The sequence below is a fragment of the Lipotes vexillifer genome, unplaced genomic scaffold (genome assembly GCF_000442215.2).
Source record: "Lipotes vexillifer unplaced genomic scaffold, Lipotes_vexillifer_v1.1 scaffold591, whole genome shotgun sequence".
Classification (NCBI taxonomy): domain Eukaryota; kingdom Metazoa; phylum Chordata; class Mammalia; order Artiodactyla; family Lipotidae; genus Lipotes; species Lipotes vexillifer.
In genome coordinates, this window is record NW_006791954.1 from 995,797 (window position 1) to 1,012,352 (window position 16,556).

General features: G+C 51.3%; 1 non-coding gene across 1 annotated transcript; it reads left to right on the top strand.

Moving 5' to 3' along the window:
• Positions 1-7,465: 7,465 nt before the first annotated feature.
• TRNAG-CCC (transfer RNA glycine (anticodon CCC)) lies at positions 7,466-7,538 on the top strand. The gene has a single exon. It is a non-coding gene; the product is annotated as a tRNA-Gly (tRNA).
• The last annotated feature ends 9,018 nt before the right edge of the window (positions 7,539-16,556 follow it).

Genomic DNA, 16,556 nt, shown 5'->3' on the forward strand with positions numbered 1-16,556 from the left:
GGGGGCAGATGGTGAGAGGCCTTGGCTAAGCTAAGAAACTTGGACCTGATCATATAGGTTGGCGATTCCCAACTGGTGTTCCCTGAAGCACCAGGGTTCCATGAGATGCTACTGGAGGTTTTGTAAATATACAAGGGGGGCTGCAGGGGAGGACTGGGATATTCACATGCAGAAGAATGAAGCTGAATCACTACGTCAGATCATATGCAAAAATTAACTCAAGATGGATCAAAGACCTAAATATAAGAGGTAAACCTATACAACTCTTAGAAGAAAACATAGGGGTTAGTCTTTGTGGTCTTGTATTTGGCAATGGATTCTTAGTTATAACACCAAAAGCACAAACAACAAAAGAAAAAATAGATAAACTGAATGCCGTGGTCTGGATGTTTGTGATCCCAACCCCACCACCCGTATTCATATGTTGAAATCCTGATCCCCAAGGCAATGATTTTAGGAGGTGGGACCTCTGGGAGGTTATAAGGTCATGAGGGCAAAGCCCTCGTGACTGGGATTAGTATCCTTATAAGAGAGGCCCACAGAGCTCCCTAGCCCCTTTTGTCATGTGAGGCTAAAACAAGAAGTCTGCAACCCAGAAAAGGGCCCTCACCTGACCATGCTGACACCCTGATCTTGGACTTCCAGCCTCTAGAACGGTGAGACATACATTTCTGTTGTTTAGAAGCTACCTAGTCTGAGGTATTTCATTATAGCAGCCAGAATGGATTGAGACACTGAACTTAATCCAAGTTGTGCTTCAAAGGACACCTTTAAGGACTTGCCCGGTGGTCCAGTGGTTAAGAATCCGTGCTTCCACGGCAGGGGGCATGGGTAATGCATGCTATGTGGCACAGCCTAAATAAATAAAAATAAATAAATAATAAAAATAAATAAAAAGACACCTTTAAGAAAGCAAAAAGATAACCCATAGAATGAAGTAAAATACTGATCAGTCATATATCTGATAAGGGATTTGTATCTGGAATATATAAATAACATTTACAGTTCAATAATAAAAAGACAAGTAACCCAGTTTAAAAATGGGCAAAGGATCTGAATAGACATTTCCCCAAAGAAGATATACAAATGGTCAACAAGCACATGAAAAGTGCTCAGCATCTCTAATAATTAGGGAAATGCAAATCAAACTACAATGAGATATCACTTCACACCCACAAGGATGGCTAGAACCAAAAAGTCAGATAAGTGTTGGCAAAGATGTGGAGAAATTGGAGCCCTCATACACTGCTGGTGGGAATGTAAAATGATGCAATTGCTTCAAAATAGCCTGGAATTTCCTCAAACAGTTAAACATAGAGTTACCATTTGACCCAGCAATTCCACTCCCAAGTATATACCCCAAGAGAAATGAAAACACACGTTCCCACAGAAACTTGTACATGAATGTTCATAGCAGCATTATTCAAAATAGCTCTGAAGTAAAAACAACACAAATGTCCATCAACTGATGAATCAAAATGTAGCTTATCCACACTATGGACAATTATTTGGCCATGAAAATGAATAAAGTACTGATACACATTACAATATGGATGAACCATGAAAACATTTTGCTGAGTGAAAGAAGACAGTCCCAAAAGGTTGCATCTAGTATGATTCCATTTCTATGAAATGTCCAGAACAGGCAAATATAGAGAGAGAAAGTAGGTTAGTAGCTGCCCAGAGACAAGAGGGAGGGATAAGGGGGGCAGGTTGGGGTATGGGGTTTCTTTTGAGGGTGATGAAAATGTTCCCAAATTGATACTAGTGATGTCTGCACATCTCTGTGACTATACTAAAAACCATTCAATTGCATGCTTTAAATGAGTCAGTTGTATGATTTGTGAGTTATATCTCAATAAAGCTGTGCAAAAGAAAATACAGGGTGAGGAGAGTGTGAATCTATCATGAAATTCGTTTGGGAAACGCTGGGTTAAGGAGGGGAATGTTTGCCTTGGGACTTACTTGGGCCAACATGTGTTGGCAAACTCCTGGCATGGGTGAGAGGACGTAGCATTTCCCCAAATTGTGACCATAATTTGACCATGGAACCATCTTCAAAGGAACCTCTCCTGACCTCTTCCAAAACACTTTTCACAGGACACAGTTTGGCAAGTTCAGCTGTAAGCAGTGGGGAGCCATTAAAGGTTTAAGCAGAGAAGAGCCCGGCTAGAGCCTCACTTAGCAAAGGACAGGCTGCTACGGGGAGAATGGATGCAGGCAGGACAGCCTAGTGGCTTGGTGCCAGCAAGGTGGTTAAAAAGCATTTGAATAGACATTTCGCCAAAGAAGATATACAAATGGCCAATAAGCGCTTTAAAAAAAGATGCTCAAAAAAAAAAAAAAGATGCTCAACATCATTAGTCATCTGGGAAATGCAAATCAAAACCACAAGGAGAGGGCTTCCCCGGTGGCGCAGTGGTTGAGAGTCCACCTGCCGATGCAGGGGACACGGGTTCGTGCCCCGGTCCGGGAAGATCCCACGTGCCGCGAAGCGGCTGGGCCCGTGAGCCATGGCCTCTGAGCCTGCGCGTCCAGAGCCTGTGCTCCACAACGGGAGAGGCCACAGCGGTGAGAGGCCCGCGCACCGCAAAAAAAAAAAAAAAAACCACAAGGAGACACCACTTCACACCCATTAGGCACGCAGGCAGAGGTGGTAGGGGTCTGAATGCCACCTTTGGGTGGGACCACCCTGCTCCCTCTCTCCTTAGCTCCTGGAAGGGGTGCTTCCCTACTCCCTGGGCTCCCTAACCCAAGCCCTAGGAATTCCCAGACCTCCCTGACCCAGACAGGAACCCCAACTATCCTGGTACTTCCGGAGAGGATGCTGGGGGCTCTAATCTATCTCAGGAGTATTTATGTCCTTCTGCCTGGAAGTGGGATGGGCACAAGGCTGGCAAGGCTGGGGGAGTATATGGAGGAAGACCCCAGATCTGGGGTCCCATGAGAACCCGGTGGGGAGGGCAACAGCGGCTGGGAGCAGGTCGGCCGGCTCAGGGCAGGCAGGTTGGGGCAGGGGTTTGTCCAGTCCCAAAGTATATTATTTCCTACACAGCCTTCCTTCCCCCAGGCAATGAGAAGCACACCTAGAACTCAGGGCTGAGGGAACGTGGAGAACTTGGTCTTTGAGTCTTAAAAGTCTTAGTAATAATGGTTAACATGTATTGACTACTTACTGTATACTCTATCCCATGCATATTACATGACAAGACAGTGGGCCGGGGGAGTATCACGAAGTGAGGGCAGACCAACAGAGCAAAATTGGAAAAGCACATGCGAGCACCTTCCTGCCCGCCCTGACTCCAGCTTTCCTGCTCCATAGCCCGTCCCAAGGCTCTAGGAGTGCGGGTCCCCCTGCAGCCGGCGGCTGCTGGTTCCCTCCAATTCCCAGCTGCCTGGCATGGGAACTGTCCAGAGACTTCCTTCAAAAGACAACCTTGGTGTCTTGATCTGAGGCCACGGGAGAGGGGGAGTTGAAGACTGCTGTTCCCCTCCAGGCTCCCGGTAGGGCAGGAAAGGGGACTCCCAAGGAGTTTTGGGGCGCCCACCCAGGGCTGAGCCCTTCCAGACAGGGTGACAGCGGGCAGACAACTCTCCAGGAGGGGGCACAGTGGAGCGGGATGAGGACCATGGTTAACTTTCCAAAGGCCAGACCAGTTCATTTCGGTCCCAACACCAAGTAAAGGGGCCCCTGAAGGACAGAGGCTAGATTTTAGAAAGAGCATATCCATCAGCAAGGCTGATGAAGACGGACACCAAGGCTTCCTTCTCTTGCAAGCCTTCTGTGGCTATATGAGTCGGCTGTGTGGGGAGGGGCGGGCACCATTCACTCCCCAAATATTTACGGACTGTGTTCCTGGCGCTGGGCCCAGAGCCAAGGAACTTGGGTCAGGCCCTGGCTGCATCCATTACTCTTGTCTCACTCAGGCAAGCAGGCCCTGGACACGGGGAGGGGAAGCTGGAGGAGGCAGGAGCCTGGCTCACCCTCTGAGGGGGATGGGAGATGCTGAGAACAGTAGCCAGCCTACTGATCCTCCCACGGCCCACCAGCCCAGCAGGAACCTGGCTGCATCCCAAAGGCTCTGGGCCTGCTCTCAGAGGAGAGGTTGGAGAGCTGGGGGTAGGGAGGGGGCCCTCCCTGGCTCCCGGGATGGCGGTGGGAAGAGTCTCTCTTGTCACGCTGGCTCAGGTCATTCAGCCCCCTAGGAAGGGGGCTCCCCCAGGGCCAGGCTGGGTCAGACAAGCTGCTGCCTGCCTTACATCCTGGGCGGGAGGCCGTCCCTGAAGGCAGAGCTGACAGGAAAAAACAATCAAGGAGCTTGACAGGGCTGGGGGTGCCGTTCCGGGCCTGTCGGCCTCACAAGCAGCCCCCACCCAGGGCACACCGCCCCATCGTGCGTGGCAGCCTCAGACACACCCTCAGAACTGCCCTGGGGCGCGGCCCCCAGAAAGTTACGATACTCTTCCTGGGCAGTGTACAGGGCCCAGACCTGTGTAGCTCCCTCCCTCTGGGCCAGGAAACTGGGCAGCCCTGCTCCACTTCCAGGGCCTCTGCCCGAGTGCTTTCTGGAACCTTCTCCCTTGTCCCCTCCTCTGCCCCCATCACCCGCCTCTGCCTTCTAGTTCTGTCTTCCTCTGCCTCTCTGTCCCCTCTCTCCTCATCTCTCATCTCTGCACAGACAGGCTGGGACAAGAATCCAGGTGCCACCCACCCAAGAGAGGTCTGGTGGAAGGAGGGGCCAGGCCAGGAAAAGTGGTTATGCATCCCCATAGACACTCAGCTTTCTCGGTCCCATCCGGCCCCACCCGTGCCCTGGGAGGTTTGAGGCAGCAACATAGGAGCAGACAACGTCTCTTTCCCCCTTGGCATGTTTAAGTAGCTAAACTTGAACTTCAGCCAAGCCTCTCCCAACCAGGTAAACACCTGCTCCCCTTCCCTGAAGGCCACCCTTTCCCTGATAACACCCCTGGGGACAGAGGGGCAAGCAGCACCGCCTGCCTCCTAGGGAGCCCCATTCAGCTCTGGCCAGCGGGGGGGAGGGGCTGTGGGCCTGAGAGGCTCCAGGCCCTGTGGGTCCAAGGGCTCCAGGGAAGGACGGACCCTCTGCCCAGTCACGGCCGCTCCTCCCCAGACCTGGGCTTCCCTGGCTGGGACTAGTTTTGGGGATGGGCTGGTCCCCAGCCAGGGCGGCAAGGGCAGGTCTGCCCTAGAATCAGGGTTTGGTGGGCATGTGGCTGTCATAGGAGATCCGAGCACCCCCTCTTCTCCCCTAAATTCTTGAAGGTCCTCCTGCCTCTCCTGGGCTCCCTCCCTCAGGAAGTCTTCCAGGTGGCGTGGACCCCTCTCTGGTTGACTCAGAAAGTGCTGGTGAGCACCTGCCCTGTGCAGAGTGCACCTTGGCAGCCTGGGGGAGACCCAGAGGAGCCCTTGGCCCTGCTGTTCAGAGGTCAGTCAGTGCTCAGTGGGGAGACAGGCAGAGCAGGCCCTCCACTCAGGTGGGGGGCTGGTGTGCCTGTGTTCTGGGAATGCGGGTTGGGGATGAGGATGGGGACAGCCTCTTTAATGAGGGCATCTGGGAAGGCATGCTGGAGGAGGTGACATTTGGAGATGGGCCTCGATGAGGAGGGTCCTATCTCTCTTGGGGGCTGTGTCCACCCCTGCTGCCCCCGCACTCCCACACCGACCTGGAGCCTCGTTAACAGCCAGGAGCAAAGCATGTTCCTTGCCCTCCTGCCACCTCACCCGGGGCCGGCCTGTCCTGCACCCCCATGACTTCCCAGCTGTGTCTGGGCTGGAGCCTCTCAGAGCCTCATCAGTGCGAAAGAAATGGTCTAGCACTGCCTCCTGCAGTCTTCCGCTGATCGACTGGGGTGTCACTGTGAGTGACAGGTCTGAGAGAAGAGAGGTCCCGCACCTCTGGGCTAACAAACTGGACCTACTGCAGGTGACTAGGGTTTCTAAATTGTCAGAGGCAAAGGAGATACTGTGGTAAGCGTCCTCCCACTTGTCCTGGGGGGAGCTGAAGCACCGCCCCCTCCTTCAGTCTCAGCTCCTCAGGGCTGCTGACTCTTCCCTTGGGGCCTTGAACCCCTGTTTCTTTGAGTGTCAGAGTCCTTCCACCCAAGGATAGGCCTGGACAGGGCAGGGGTGGGGGTGGGTTGGGAAGGGAGGCTCCTTCAAGCTCCCAGGTGTCAGCAAAGGTGAATCTCCACGGCCTCCTCCAGCCATCTTGGCCTTTGGTCACTGACATTCTCCACGGTGTTTGTGTGTCTGTGTAACATCTGGCTGAAAGGTCTGACCTTCTGCAGCCTGCACCAGTGCAGGAAAGGGCTTGGGGAAGTTAGCTGAGTGCAATGGGCCCTAAACCACATCCAATCTCCCCTGCCTGGTTCACATGAAACCCAAGGGTCAGTCACCCAGGGAACTCGAGTGCTCCACATTTCTAGGCTCACCCTTACCCTTCTCACATTAAAAATCATACTGGGGGCTTCCCTGGTGGCGCAGTGGTTGGGAGTCCGCCTGCCGATGCAGCGGACACGGGTTCGTGCCCCGGTCCGGGAAGATCCCACGTGCCGCGGAGCGGCTGGGCCCGTGAGCCATGGCCGCTGAGCCTGCGCGTCCGGAGCCTGTGCTCCGCAACGGGAGAGGCCACGGCAGTGAGAGGCCCGCGTACCGCAAAAACAAAAAACAAAATCCTACTGGAGCAGCATGAGCCCCCCACCCCGAGGGTCTGGCCTTTGCTGAATTCTCTACGTCTTCTCTGCCTCTCACCTGTGGGCTGTTGGCCCTGCACTTTGTCAGCCCAGGTGTGGAATGCACCCCCTCCTTCCTTAATTCCTCCTTGAATACTAGTCACCCAAGGCAGTGAAGGTGGAGGATCATTCCTGCGGGGTGGGGGTGCTGGAGGAGGGAGGGGAGTGATGAATATCAGATACCACTGGCCTTCAAGCCCCACGGCGGCCCTCTCCTCTCACGGCCGGCCGCCATGTTTTCATCTCACCCTGGTCACCCACCATCTTTTTGGTTCTCAGCCTCTTTCTGTCCCTCTGTCTCCCCCCACGCTCCCGCCCCACCCACATCTCTCTTCAAGAACTCTCCCCTGAAACCCCGAGCGCTCCAGGCTATTAGCTGGGGCCATGCTGCTCTTCCTTTCACGCCCAGAGAGAGCCCAGCAAGTTATTTCCCAAGCAGACACTCCTCTCAGGGGAATTCTGCTGTCAGCTTTTATAACAGCAACTGTGGTTTTGTTTTCTTCCCACTCCACATAGATGGAGGGGGGAACAAAGCAGGAGTAAGAACCTAGGACTTTAACTGCCGGTCTAAGAGCTGTGTGACCCTGAGCAAGTTCACAGGTTTCTCTGGGCCACCATTTAATTTTGTTGAAACGTGAATGTTTTATTGAAGTGTAACATACAGACAGAAAAGTGCATGGGTTTTCACAAAATGAACACAATATGTGGGACTTCCCTGGTGGTCCAGTGGTTAAGACTCTGCGCTCCCAATGCAGGGGGCCCGGGTTCGATCCCTGGTCAGGGAACTAGATCCCACATGCATGCCGCAGCTGAGTCCGCATGACACAACTAAAGACCCCACATGCCACAACAAAGATGCGCGTGCTGCAACTAAGACCCGGTGCGGCCAAATAAAAAACATAATAAATAAATAAATAAAAGATCCCACATGGCATATGGCACGGCCAACATCAACAAAAAATCAAACTTCTAAAACAAAAAATGAACACAATATGTAACCAGAATGCAGCTCAAAAAAATAGATTGATTCCAGCCTCCCCCAAAGCCCCTCTTGCCTCCCCCTAATCTCTGCTTTCCCTAAAGGTAAAATCACCACCCTGACTTCTACCACCACAGAGTAGTTTTGCCTGGTTTTGAACTTTCTATCAACAGCATCGTACAATATGTGCTCTTCTGTGTCTGGCATTTTTTGTTGTTGTTCGGCGTTAAGCTTGTGAGATCCTCCATGTTGTTTCTTGTAGTTGTAGTTTGCTCCTTTGAGTTGCTGTATAATACACCATCATGTGAACATATCACCATTTATCTGTCTATTCTACTGCTGATGGGCATCCAGCTTTTAAAATTTGTGGCTACTGACCATGGTGCTGTGGTGAACACTCTTGCACCTGTCTTTTGGGGCATAATGTATGCTTTTCTGTTGGATACATGCCCAGATGGGAAATTGTTAGGCCATAGGGGTTGGATAAGTTCAGCTTTAGTTGATGCTGCCATAAAGGTTTCCAAAGTGGCTGTGCCAGCTTACTCCCACCAGCTGGGTACAAGAGTGCTACGTGCTTCACATCCTGCCAATACTTAATAGTGTCGGTCTTTTCCCTTTTAGCTCCTTATGGTGTCTGCATCTCACTGGTGACTGATGATATTGAGCATCTTCCCATATGTTTACAGGCCATTTGCAAAGCCTTATTTGTGAAGTGGCTATTCAAGCCTCTTGCTGATTTTCTGTTGGCTTGTCCATCTTATTCCTATTGATCTGCAAGACAAGCCCTGGACACAAGCCCTTTGCATTGCAGATATCCTCTCCAACTCTGTAGTTTGCCTTTTCACTTTCTTCATGGTGACTTGCGATAAATAGAAGTTCTTAATTTTAGTGGAGAATAATTTCTCAAGTTTTTTCCATTATGGTTAGTACTTTGTGTGTCCTGTTTAAGAAATCTTTGCCCACCCCAAAGACATGAAGATATTCTATGCTTTCTTCTAGTTTTCTTACCTTTTATATTTAGAACTAAACTTATCCTGAATTTATTTTTGGTATGGCGTGAAATAGGGATCAAGATATCTTTTTTCCAGATAATAACTAGACTTATTGTGGTGATCATTTTGCAATGTATACAAATGTAGAATCATTATGTTGTACACCTGAAACTAATATAATGCTGTATGTCCATTATATTTCAATTTTTAAAAGATACTTTTTTTCCAAATGAATATCCAATTGACCCAGCACCATTTTGAAAAGACCATTCTTTCCCCAGTATAGCATAGCAGTATCATCTGTGTCATAAATCAAGTGGCGGGGCTTCCCTGGTGGCGCAGTGGTTGGGAGTCCGCCTGCCGATGCAGGGGACACGGGTTCGTGCCCCGGTCTGGGAGGATCCCACTGGCCACGGAGCGGCTGGGCCCGTGAGCCGTGGCCGCTGAGCCTGCGCGTCCGGAGCCTGTGCTCCGCAACGGGAGAGGCCACAGCAGTGAGAGGCCCGCGTACCGCAAAAAAAAAAAAAAAAAAAAAAAATCATGTGGCCATATTTGTGTGGATCTGTTTTGGGGCTCTGTATTTTGTTCTATCTGGTCTATTCTTGCACTAATACCACACTGTCTTCATATCTGGTGCTGGAGTTCTTTTGCTTTGCTCTTCTTCAAGAGTGCCTTGGCGTTTCTTGGTCTTTTGCATTTCTGTATAAATTTAATTTAATTTTTTCATAGGAGTAAATTTAGAATCAACTGGCCAAGTTACACACACAAACTCACACACATACACATTCTCACTAGGATTTGGATTGGGACTGCATTGAATCTATAGATTGATTTGTGGAGGATGAACACCTTTACAATATCTAGTCTTCCAATCCATGAACATGGTATACCCCTCTGTTAATTTAGGTATTTTAAAGTATTTCTCAGTAATGTTTTGTGGTTTTCTGTGTATTGACTATTCTTGCACTATTTTGGTTAGATTTATTTCTAGGTAGGTATTTGCTAATCTTAAGGTGTATAAATGGTGTTTTTTAAAAAATTCCTTTCCCTAATTGTACATTGATAGTATATTGAAGAACATTTGATTTCTAATACTGATCCTGTATCCAGTGACCTTGTTAAGTTCACTTATTTAGTCTAATATTTTGTATATTTTATGGATTTTGTCTGTGTATCATATGTCATCTAAAAATTAGTAGTTTTCCCAATGTTCACAGCAGCATTATTTACAATTACCAAAGTATGGAAGCAACCTAAATGTCCATCAACAGATGAATGGATAAAGAAGATGTGATGTATATAGATATCTCTCTCTCTCTCTCTCTATATATATATATATATACACACACACACACACACACACACACACACACACACACACAATGGAATACTACTCAGTCATAAAAAGGAATGAAATTTTGTTATTTGCAGCAAAGGTTGGACTTGGAGGGCATTATGCTAAATGAAATAAGTCTGACAGAGAAAGACAAATACTGTATGATATCACTTATATGTGGAATCTAAAAAATACAACAAACTAGTGAATAAAACAAAGAAGAAACAGACCCACAGATATAGAGAACAAGCTAGTGGTTACCAGTGGGGAGAGGGAAAGGGAGAGGGGCAATATAAGGGTAGGGAGAAAAAGGGTTATTATGGGATTACATGAATTATGTGTGTGAAACTTTTGAAAATTGTAAAGCACTATAGAATTTAAAGAATCTTTCATTCAATAAAAAAAAAAAAAAGATAAATGATTCAACACCCCTCCCCACCCCAAAGTACTGGTAGTTTTATTTCTTCCTTTACAATTCTTATAACTTTTATTTTTTGCCTCCCTGCCCTGTGTACTTGACTTGCAAGTGTAGTGCTAGTCAGAAGTGGTGACAGTGAAATCCTTGTCTCATTCCTGATCTCGTAGAAAAGTTTACAGTAATTCACCATGAAGCTTGATGTTGGCTCTGTGTCCGTGTGTGTGTGTGTGTGTGTGTGTGTGTGTGTGTGTTTGGAGATACTCTTCACGCTACTTTTTTTTTGTTGTTGCTGTACGCGGGCCTCTCACTGTTGTGGCCTCTCCCGATGCGGAGCACAGGCTCCGGACGCGCAGGCGCAGCGGCCATGGCTCACGGGCCCAGCCGCTCCGCAGCACGTGGGATCTTCCCGGACCGGGGCACGAACCCGTGTCCCCTGCATCGGCAGGCGGACTCTCAACCACTGCGCCACCAGGGAAGCCCCATGATACTTCTTTTTTGGACACATTTTTCTGATAAGAGAAGGAGGACCTGGGGTGGGGAACACTTGGGGGAGGGGCACCCCTGGGAATGGCCTGCTCCTCACTCAAAAACCAAAACGGAGCTGTCTCCAAAGGGGGAGCACCTCCCTGATAACTCCCCTTCACATCCTCTACCAAGCTTTAGTCTAGTCTAAGGGGTCACTAGGTGTTCCCCTTAGGCTCAGAAACATGAGACCATCAGTCCATTCCTGTCATTCCTCAGGGAAACTGAGGCTCAGAACAGGGTGGTGACAAGCTTCAGGTCAGTAAGTTAGTGGCAGGAGCCAGAATTAGAACTCGGGGTTCCTGGATCCCAGCCCCACTTCAGCCACTGCTCTCTGGCCAGGAGTTGGGAGGTGGCCAGAGGGCAGAGGGATGTGTATGTGTTTTAGGTAAAGGACAACTTTGTCCGAATATCCACAGATGCTGTGTAAAGAAGGTGGGCAGGCAGCCCCTCCTCTGGCAAGAGAGGAAGGGGGGCTGGGGCTGGTAGAGGTGGGAGGTGGGTGGAGAACCTGACCCTCACTTCTGGTCCTGTGTAGTTTGGAAGGGAGATTTGGGGGAACTCTCAGAAGATACTAGAAAAGGATGAGGAACTAGACACGGGGTCCAAGATTCGAGGGCCTGGGAGGCACATGGAGGGGCCCTGGGCCCTGGGCTGGGGGTGGTGGTGGCGGGGAGAAACTGGAGCAAACAGAGACACAGGATGTTGAAGTCAAGCAGCATTCTCCTCTTCTGTCCTCCCCTCCTCCCCTGCCCACGGGGAATGTTAGGAATGTGATGAACTGATAAGATCGGGGGACTCCCACTCTACCTGGCACTGAGTACTGGGGCTGGGGTGCTTTGCCACCCCCACCTACAGAGGGGATTTTCTTGAGAGTCAGGAAGTTTCTAATAGATATAACTCTAATGGAGGAACTGCACGGAAGGTGTGAGGGAGGGGTGCTCCTCATGTAGGGCAACGGGCCAGATGCCAGGGCCATGGGCATGGCCAGATGCTTTCTAGCTGAGCTGAACCATGGGTCAGTAGGCACGGGGCTGGGTTGAGCGAGGGGGTTCCCAGTTGCCAGGGAAGCTGGAGCAGGAAGAGAGGGGAGTGGGAAGCAAGGCCAAACAGTGGCTGACACTCTTCCAGAGGACAGGGCTCCGTGGCTGCTGGCCAAGGAAGCCATCTGGGGGCCCTGTCCAAAAAGTGACCCCAGTGGGTGCTACCACACCCCTGCTGGGTCTGGAGTTCTGGTGTGTAAGGAGCAGACTGGGGCTCCTGTGGTCCTCATTGAGGTTGGTCCAGGGGGGTCCTCCGATTCAATTCAAGGCAGTTACTTGGACACATGGACACTCTCTGGTGTGTTCTTTTTTTTTCTTTGCAGTACACGGGCCTCTCACTGTTGTGGCCTCTCCCATTGCGGAGCACAGGCTCCGGACGCGCAAGCTCAGTGACCATGGCTCACAGACCCAGCCGCTCCATGGCATGTGGGACCTTCCCAGACCGGGGCACGAACCCGTGTCCCCTGCATCGGCAGGCGGACTCTCAACCACTGCGCCACCAGGGAAGCCCTCGGGTGTGTTCTTAGCATCCAAGTTTACCCCTGCCTGACCTGCCTTTCTGTGGATCCATGGGGCCTCCCACTGAAGACCTCAAAGCCTTTGCATAGCTGCATTCTGTCACCTCCATTGAGTGATCCAGCCCACGTTTGTTGAGAGGACTATGTGTCAGGCACTGTGCAAGGTCCTGGGGCTTCAACGGGGAGCAAGCCAAGGTCCCTGCCCTTCTGAGGCTGTATCTCAGGTGGGGACAGAATAAAGAGTCAAGACTCAATGCTTCCAGCGCACAGGAGACCAGCTCTGGAGGTAAACACTGGCCCTGGCTACCCAGAGCAGGGGTCGGGTAGGAGCCAGGTTTCAGGAAGGCAGAAGGCTCACAGTGACCCCAGGGCACCCAGGACCTGGGTCTGCTCCAGGGGCCCACTTTCTGCTCTGTGGATGCACATTTCTGAGGAAAGCTGCCAGAAGAGAGCCGTGGATGGGAGGACGAGGGGAGGGGAGGGGCTGGTGGTTGGAAGTTGGGTCTGGTTGGAGGAGGAACAGAGATAGAGAAAACTGCAGCCCCCGGGGACCTCTGTGCGGCTACACCTGAGACCCGCTGTGAGCGACCCGACACAGGGATGGGAGGCCATCCAAACCTCGCTCAGGGCCCACTGCCCGTTGGTTCTTGCTGCAGAACAGAGGCAAGGGGCACCATCCCACGTGGCTGCAGGAGGAAGCGACCGAGGTAGCAGGCCTGACCCACAGACACCTAGCTGCCCTTACTGACCCTCATCTGCGCATGGGACGGGCTGCTGAGTAGAGAGGAGCTGTGCGAGATGCCTAGAACAGAGCCCTTGTCTCGGCCACTTTTGTTCCCTCCTTACACCTAGCACAATGCCTGCTGGAACATATGAGGAGTCCAAAGTGCTTGGGGAATAAAAACCACGAGTGAATAAATGATGGATGAATAAACAAAAGCGGTAACCCATCTGAGTTCCCAGCAGCCGGAGTCCTCATCCGTTAGAAGTGGACAGAGCTGCCACCTGGTGGTGATTGCGCTAACTGCAGCACGCGGTCAGGGCCCAGCATCGCCCGTCTCCAAACCGCAGAAGCCTGGATTGTAACCGTTCAGACTCATCCAAGGGCCACCTTGACCCTTCTCCTGCCTCCAGACCACACCCCCTTCTTTTCCGGCACACTTAGGCCGGAAAAGAAGTTTCTCTTATTTTTCTCTTATTTTTAAATAAGTTTTCTCTTATTTTTAAAAATCTCCAAGGAAAGAGATTTCTCCTTCACCTTTGGAAAATCCTACCTATGATCTGACCTCTTATCCTCAAGACAGAGAAAGACTGAGAGGATGAGAGGGCTCCTGTCCCCTCATCCAGACAGGATGGTCAGCCTGAGGAGGGGCCAGGCCCTGGACTGGCAGGAATTCTGTCTGTCTGCCGGTTTCTCCTTCGACTTCTAAATATATTAAGTTGGCTGGTTTGTGCCAGGATGGGTTGTTGGCTCCTGCCTCTCTCCATTTGTATGAGAAAACTTGGCCTCTTCCTCCTCAGAGGAAAGAAGGCAGATTCCAGGCTGCTGTGGAGGGTCTGGGCAGCCCCAGTGGGCACCTGGGGCCCAGAGACACACTGTCATTCACCTCACAAAGCAGATAACTGTGGGGACCCACCAGGGCCTGTGATGAACTCAGTGGCTCTAACACAGGGAAATGCCCGGCCTGGGGATGGGAGACGTTGACGTGTGACGGTGGGCAGGTCACTGGCCCTTTCTGGGCCTCAGTGACCCCACCTGTGTAATTGGGGGTGCCTCTGCCTCTCCATACCTGGCTGACGTCTATGGCGTGTCTCCCCTCCTTCCACTGGCCCAGTTTCCATAGCTGTCTCCATCCTCTCCATTCCTTGTCTTGCTCTTCACCATCAGGGCCAGCTGCAGGACAAATGGTGACTTCTCAGATGTCCCTGTAAGGAAACATCCAAGTGTAGCGAAATCATTGGTTGCCCACCCCTGACAACCACTCTTCCCTTCCCCCTTGGTCACAGACCCCACTTTTACTGGGGACAGCAGGATCTCTGGAGGGGAAGCCCAGGAATAAACGCAAACCTTTCCCCGAGCAGTGGGGGCCCGGCTGCACCCACGCTGCTCCCCCTCCCCCATTCCATCCCTCCAGCTGAGCTCCTTTGCCCACAAAATCACACCAAGGGGACTTGATGGTGCCCTGGAGAGAACACCAGTGTCCTTCCCAGGGTGCTGTCTTCCAGTGTTCCTCAAACTGCCAGCCCCTGGGTGCCAGAGTGGCGCTCAGCTCTGATGCATGGGCCCCACAGCAGCTGTGCTGGGGCTCAGAGGCTCAAAGTCTCTCACATAAATGCTCCTGCCACCTGCCTAATCAGGAGCTCAGCCTAGGCCATGGGGCTGGGCAAGGACGGATGCCTTGGCTAACATCTTCTCTCCACTCCCCCAGCCTATCATAAAACAAAACGCCCCATGCTTTTTCTATACCTGTCCCTCCCCGGTTTTCTGGAGAGGCAACTAACCCTCTCCAAACGCTCATCTTCCTGGAGACCAACGCTGCTGATTGGTATGCCATGCCTCTGCCAGGGCAGGGACCAGGACAGCCAAGTCTTTAGGGGAAAGACCTGGGCTAACAAAAGAGTGGAATACTGCAGGTAAACTGCTTTGCAAACTGCTTCTGATCAGCTAAGGAAATGCTATTCATGGTAAATATCTGCTTGTCATTCCTTTGTCCAAAGGGGTAGTCATTGTGTCAAGGTGGGAATGATGGGGAGTCCCAGTGTCTGGGCAGGAGGAGCCCCAGGGAAAGAAGGCTGCATTCTGAGTCACAGGTAGCTTCGAGCCTAAAGGAGGTGACAAGGCACTGAGAGTGGAATGGGTTGGGAGGGTGAGAGCGGAAGGTGGGGGAAGGGCCTTGGGAGCTGGACTGAGAAGGGATGCTGGTCAGAACAGCAAGTAGGCATGGGTCTCACTGGGCACGAAAGTGAGGTGGAAGTTGTCCCCAAGCACTGGGAGAGCTCATCCCTGTATTTGAGGGGCTGGCAAACTAAAATCCACAGGCTAAATCCAGCCTGCTGCCTGATTTTGCAAGCACATGTTATTTATTATTATCTGTGGCTGTTTTCTTGTTGTAACAGAAACCATAGGACCTGCAAAGACTAAAATATTTCCTATCTGGCCTTTTACAAAGTTTGCCAATCTCTGCTGTCCCTGGTCCGCCGATCATCCATGTAACAACTGATGAGCACCTACTATGTGCCAACCCTGTGATTAAACTCTGACTGGAGTCCCAGCAATAAGGGGTATCATCCTGCCCTCTTGGCACTCACAGTCTAGAGGGAGAGACTGGTAAGTAGAGAGACTGCCTGTCTAACCAAGAGGTTTTTACCACAGGAAGCCAAATTGCTGTCGAATACAACAGCGGGCACACAGTAGGGAAGAGAAAAGCACAGACAACCTAGGAAGCCAGAGGCAAGGCTCTCAGCTAGGGGACCAGGCTGTGTATCATGGAAGGCTTCTTGGAGGTGAGCTTGGTCTCCAAGGACAAGAGGGGGTTAGCACCTGAGGAAGGAGGAAAGACACCGAGAGGGGCACGTGTTCCCAGCTGGCCCCTAGGGAATGCAAGGATCTTGGCAGGGCTGGAGCCTGCAGGGTTGCTGGTGTGGGCTTGAAGGTGAAGGTGATGCACCGGAGGGCTTTGAGCTAGAGTATGGTTACAGAGGAGGGGCAGGCTGAGGGAGACCTGGTGCAGGACATCTGGGGAGGGATGCTGAGGCCTGAGTATGGTGGGGGACAGGGCAGTGAGATGGGGATGTTGGGAAAATTGACAGGTATTTGGGAGGCAGAACTGATCCTACACTCGGGGAATGACTGATTGTGGCAGATCGGAGCGTAGTACATTGAGTGACACGGTGCCGTTGCTGAGAAGAGGAGCAGTGAAGGAGGATGTTTAGGATAAAGACGGCAAGTTCAATTTCCAACAGATGGAGTTTGAGCTGCCTTTGGGACAACCAAG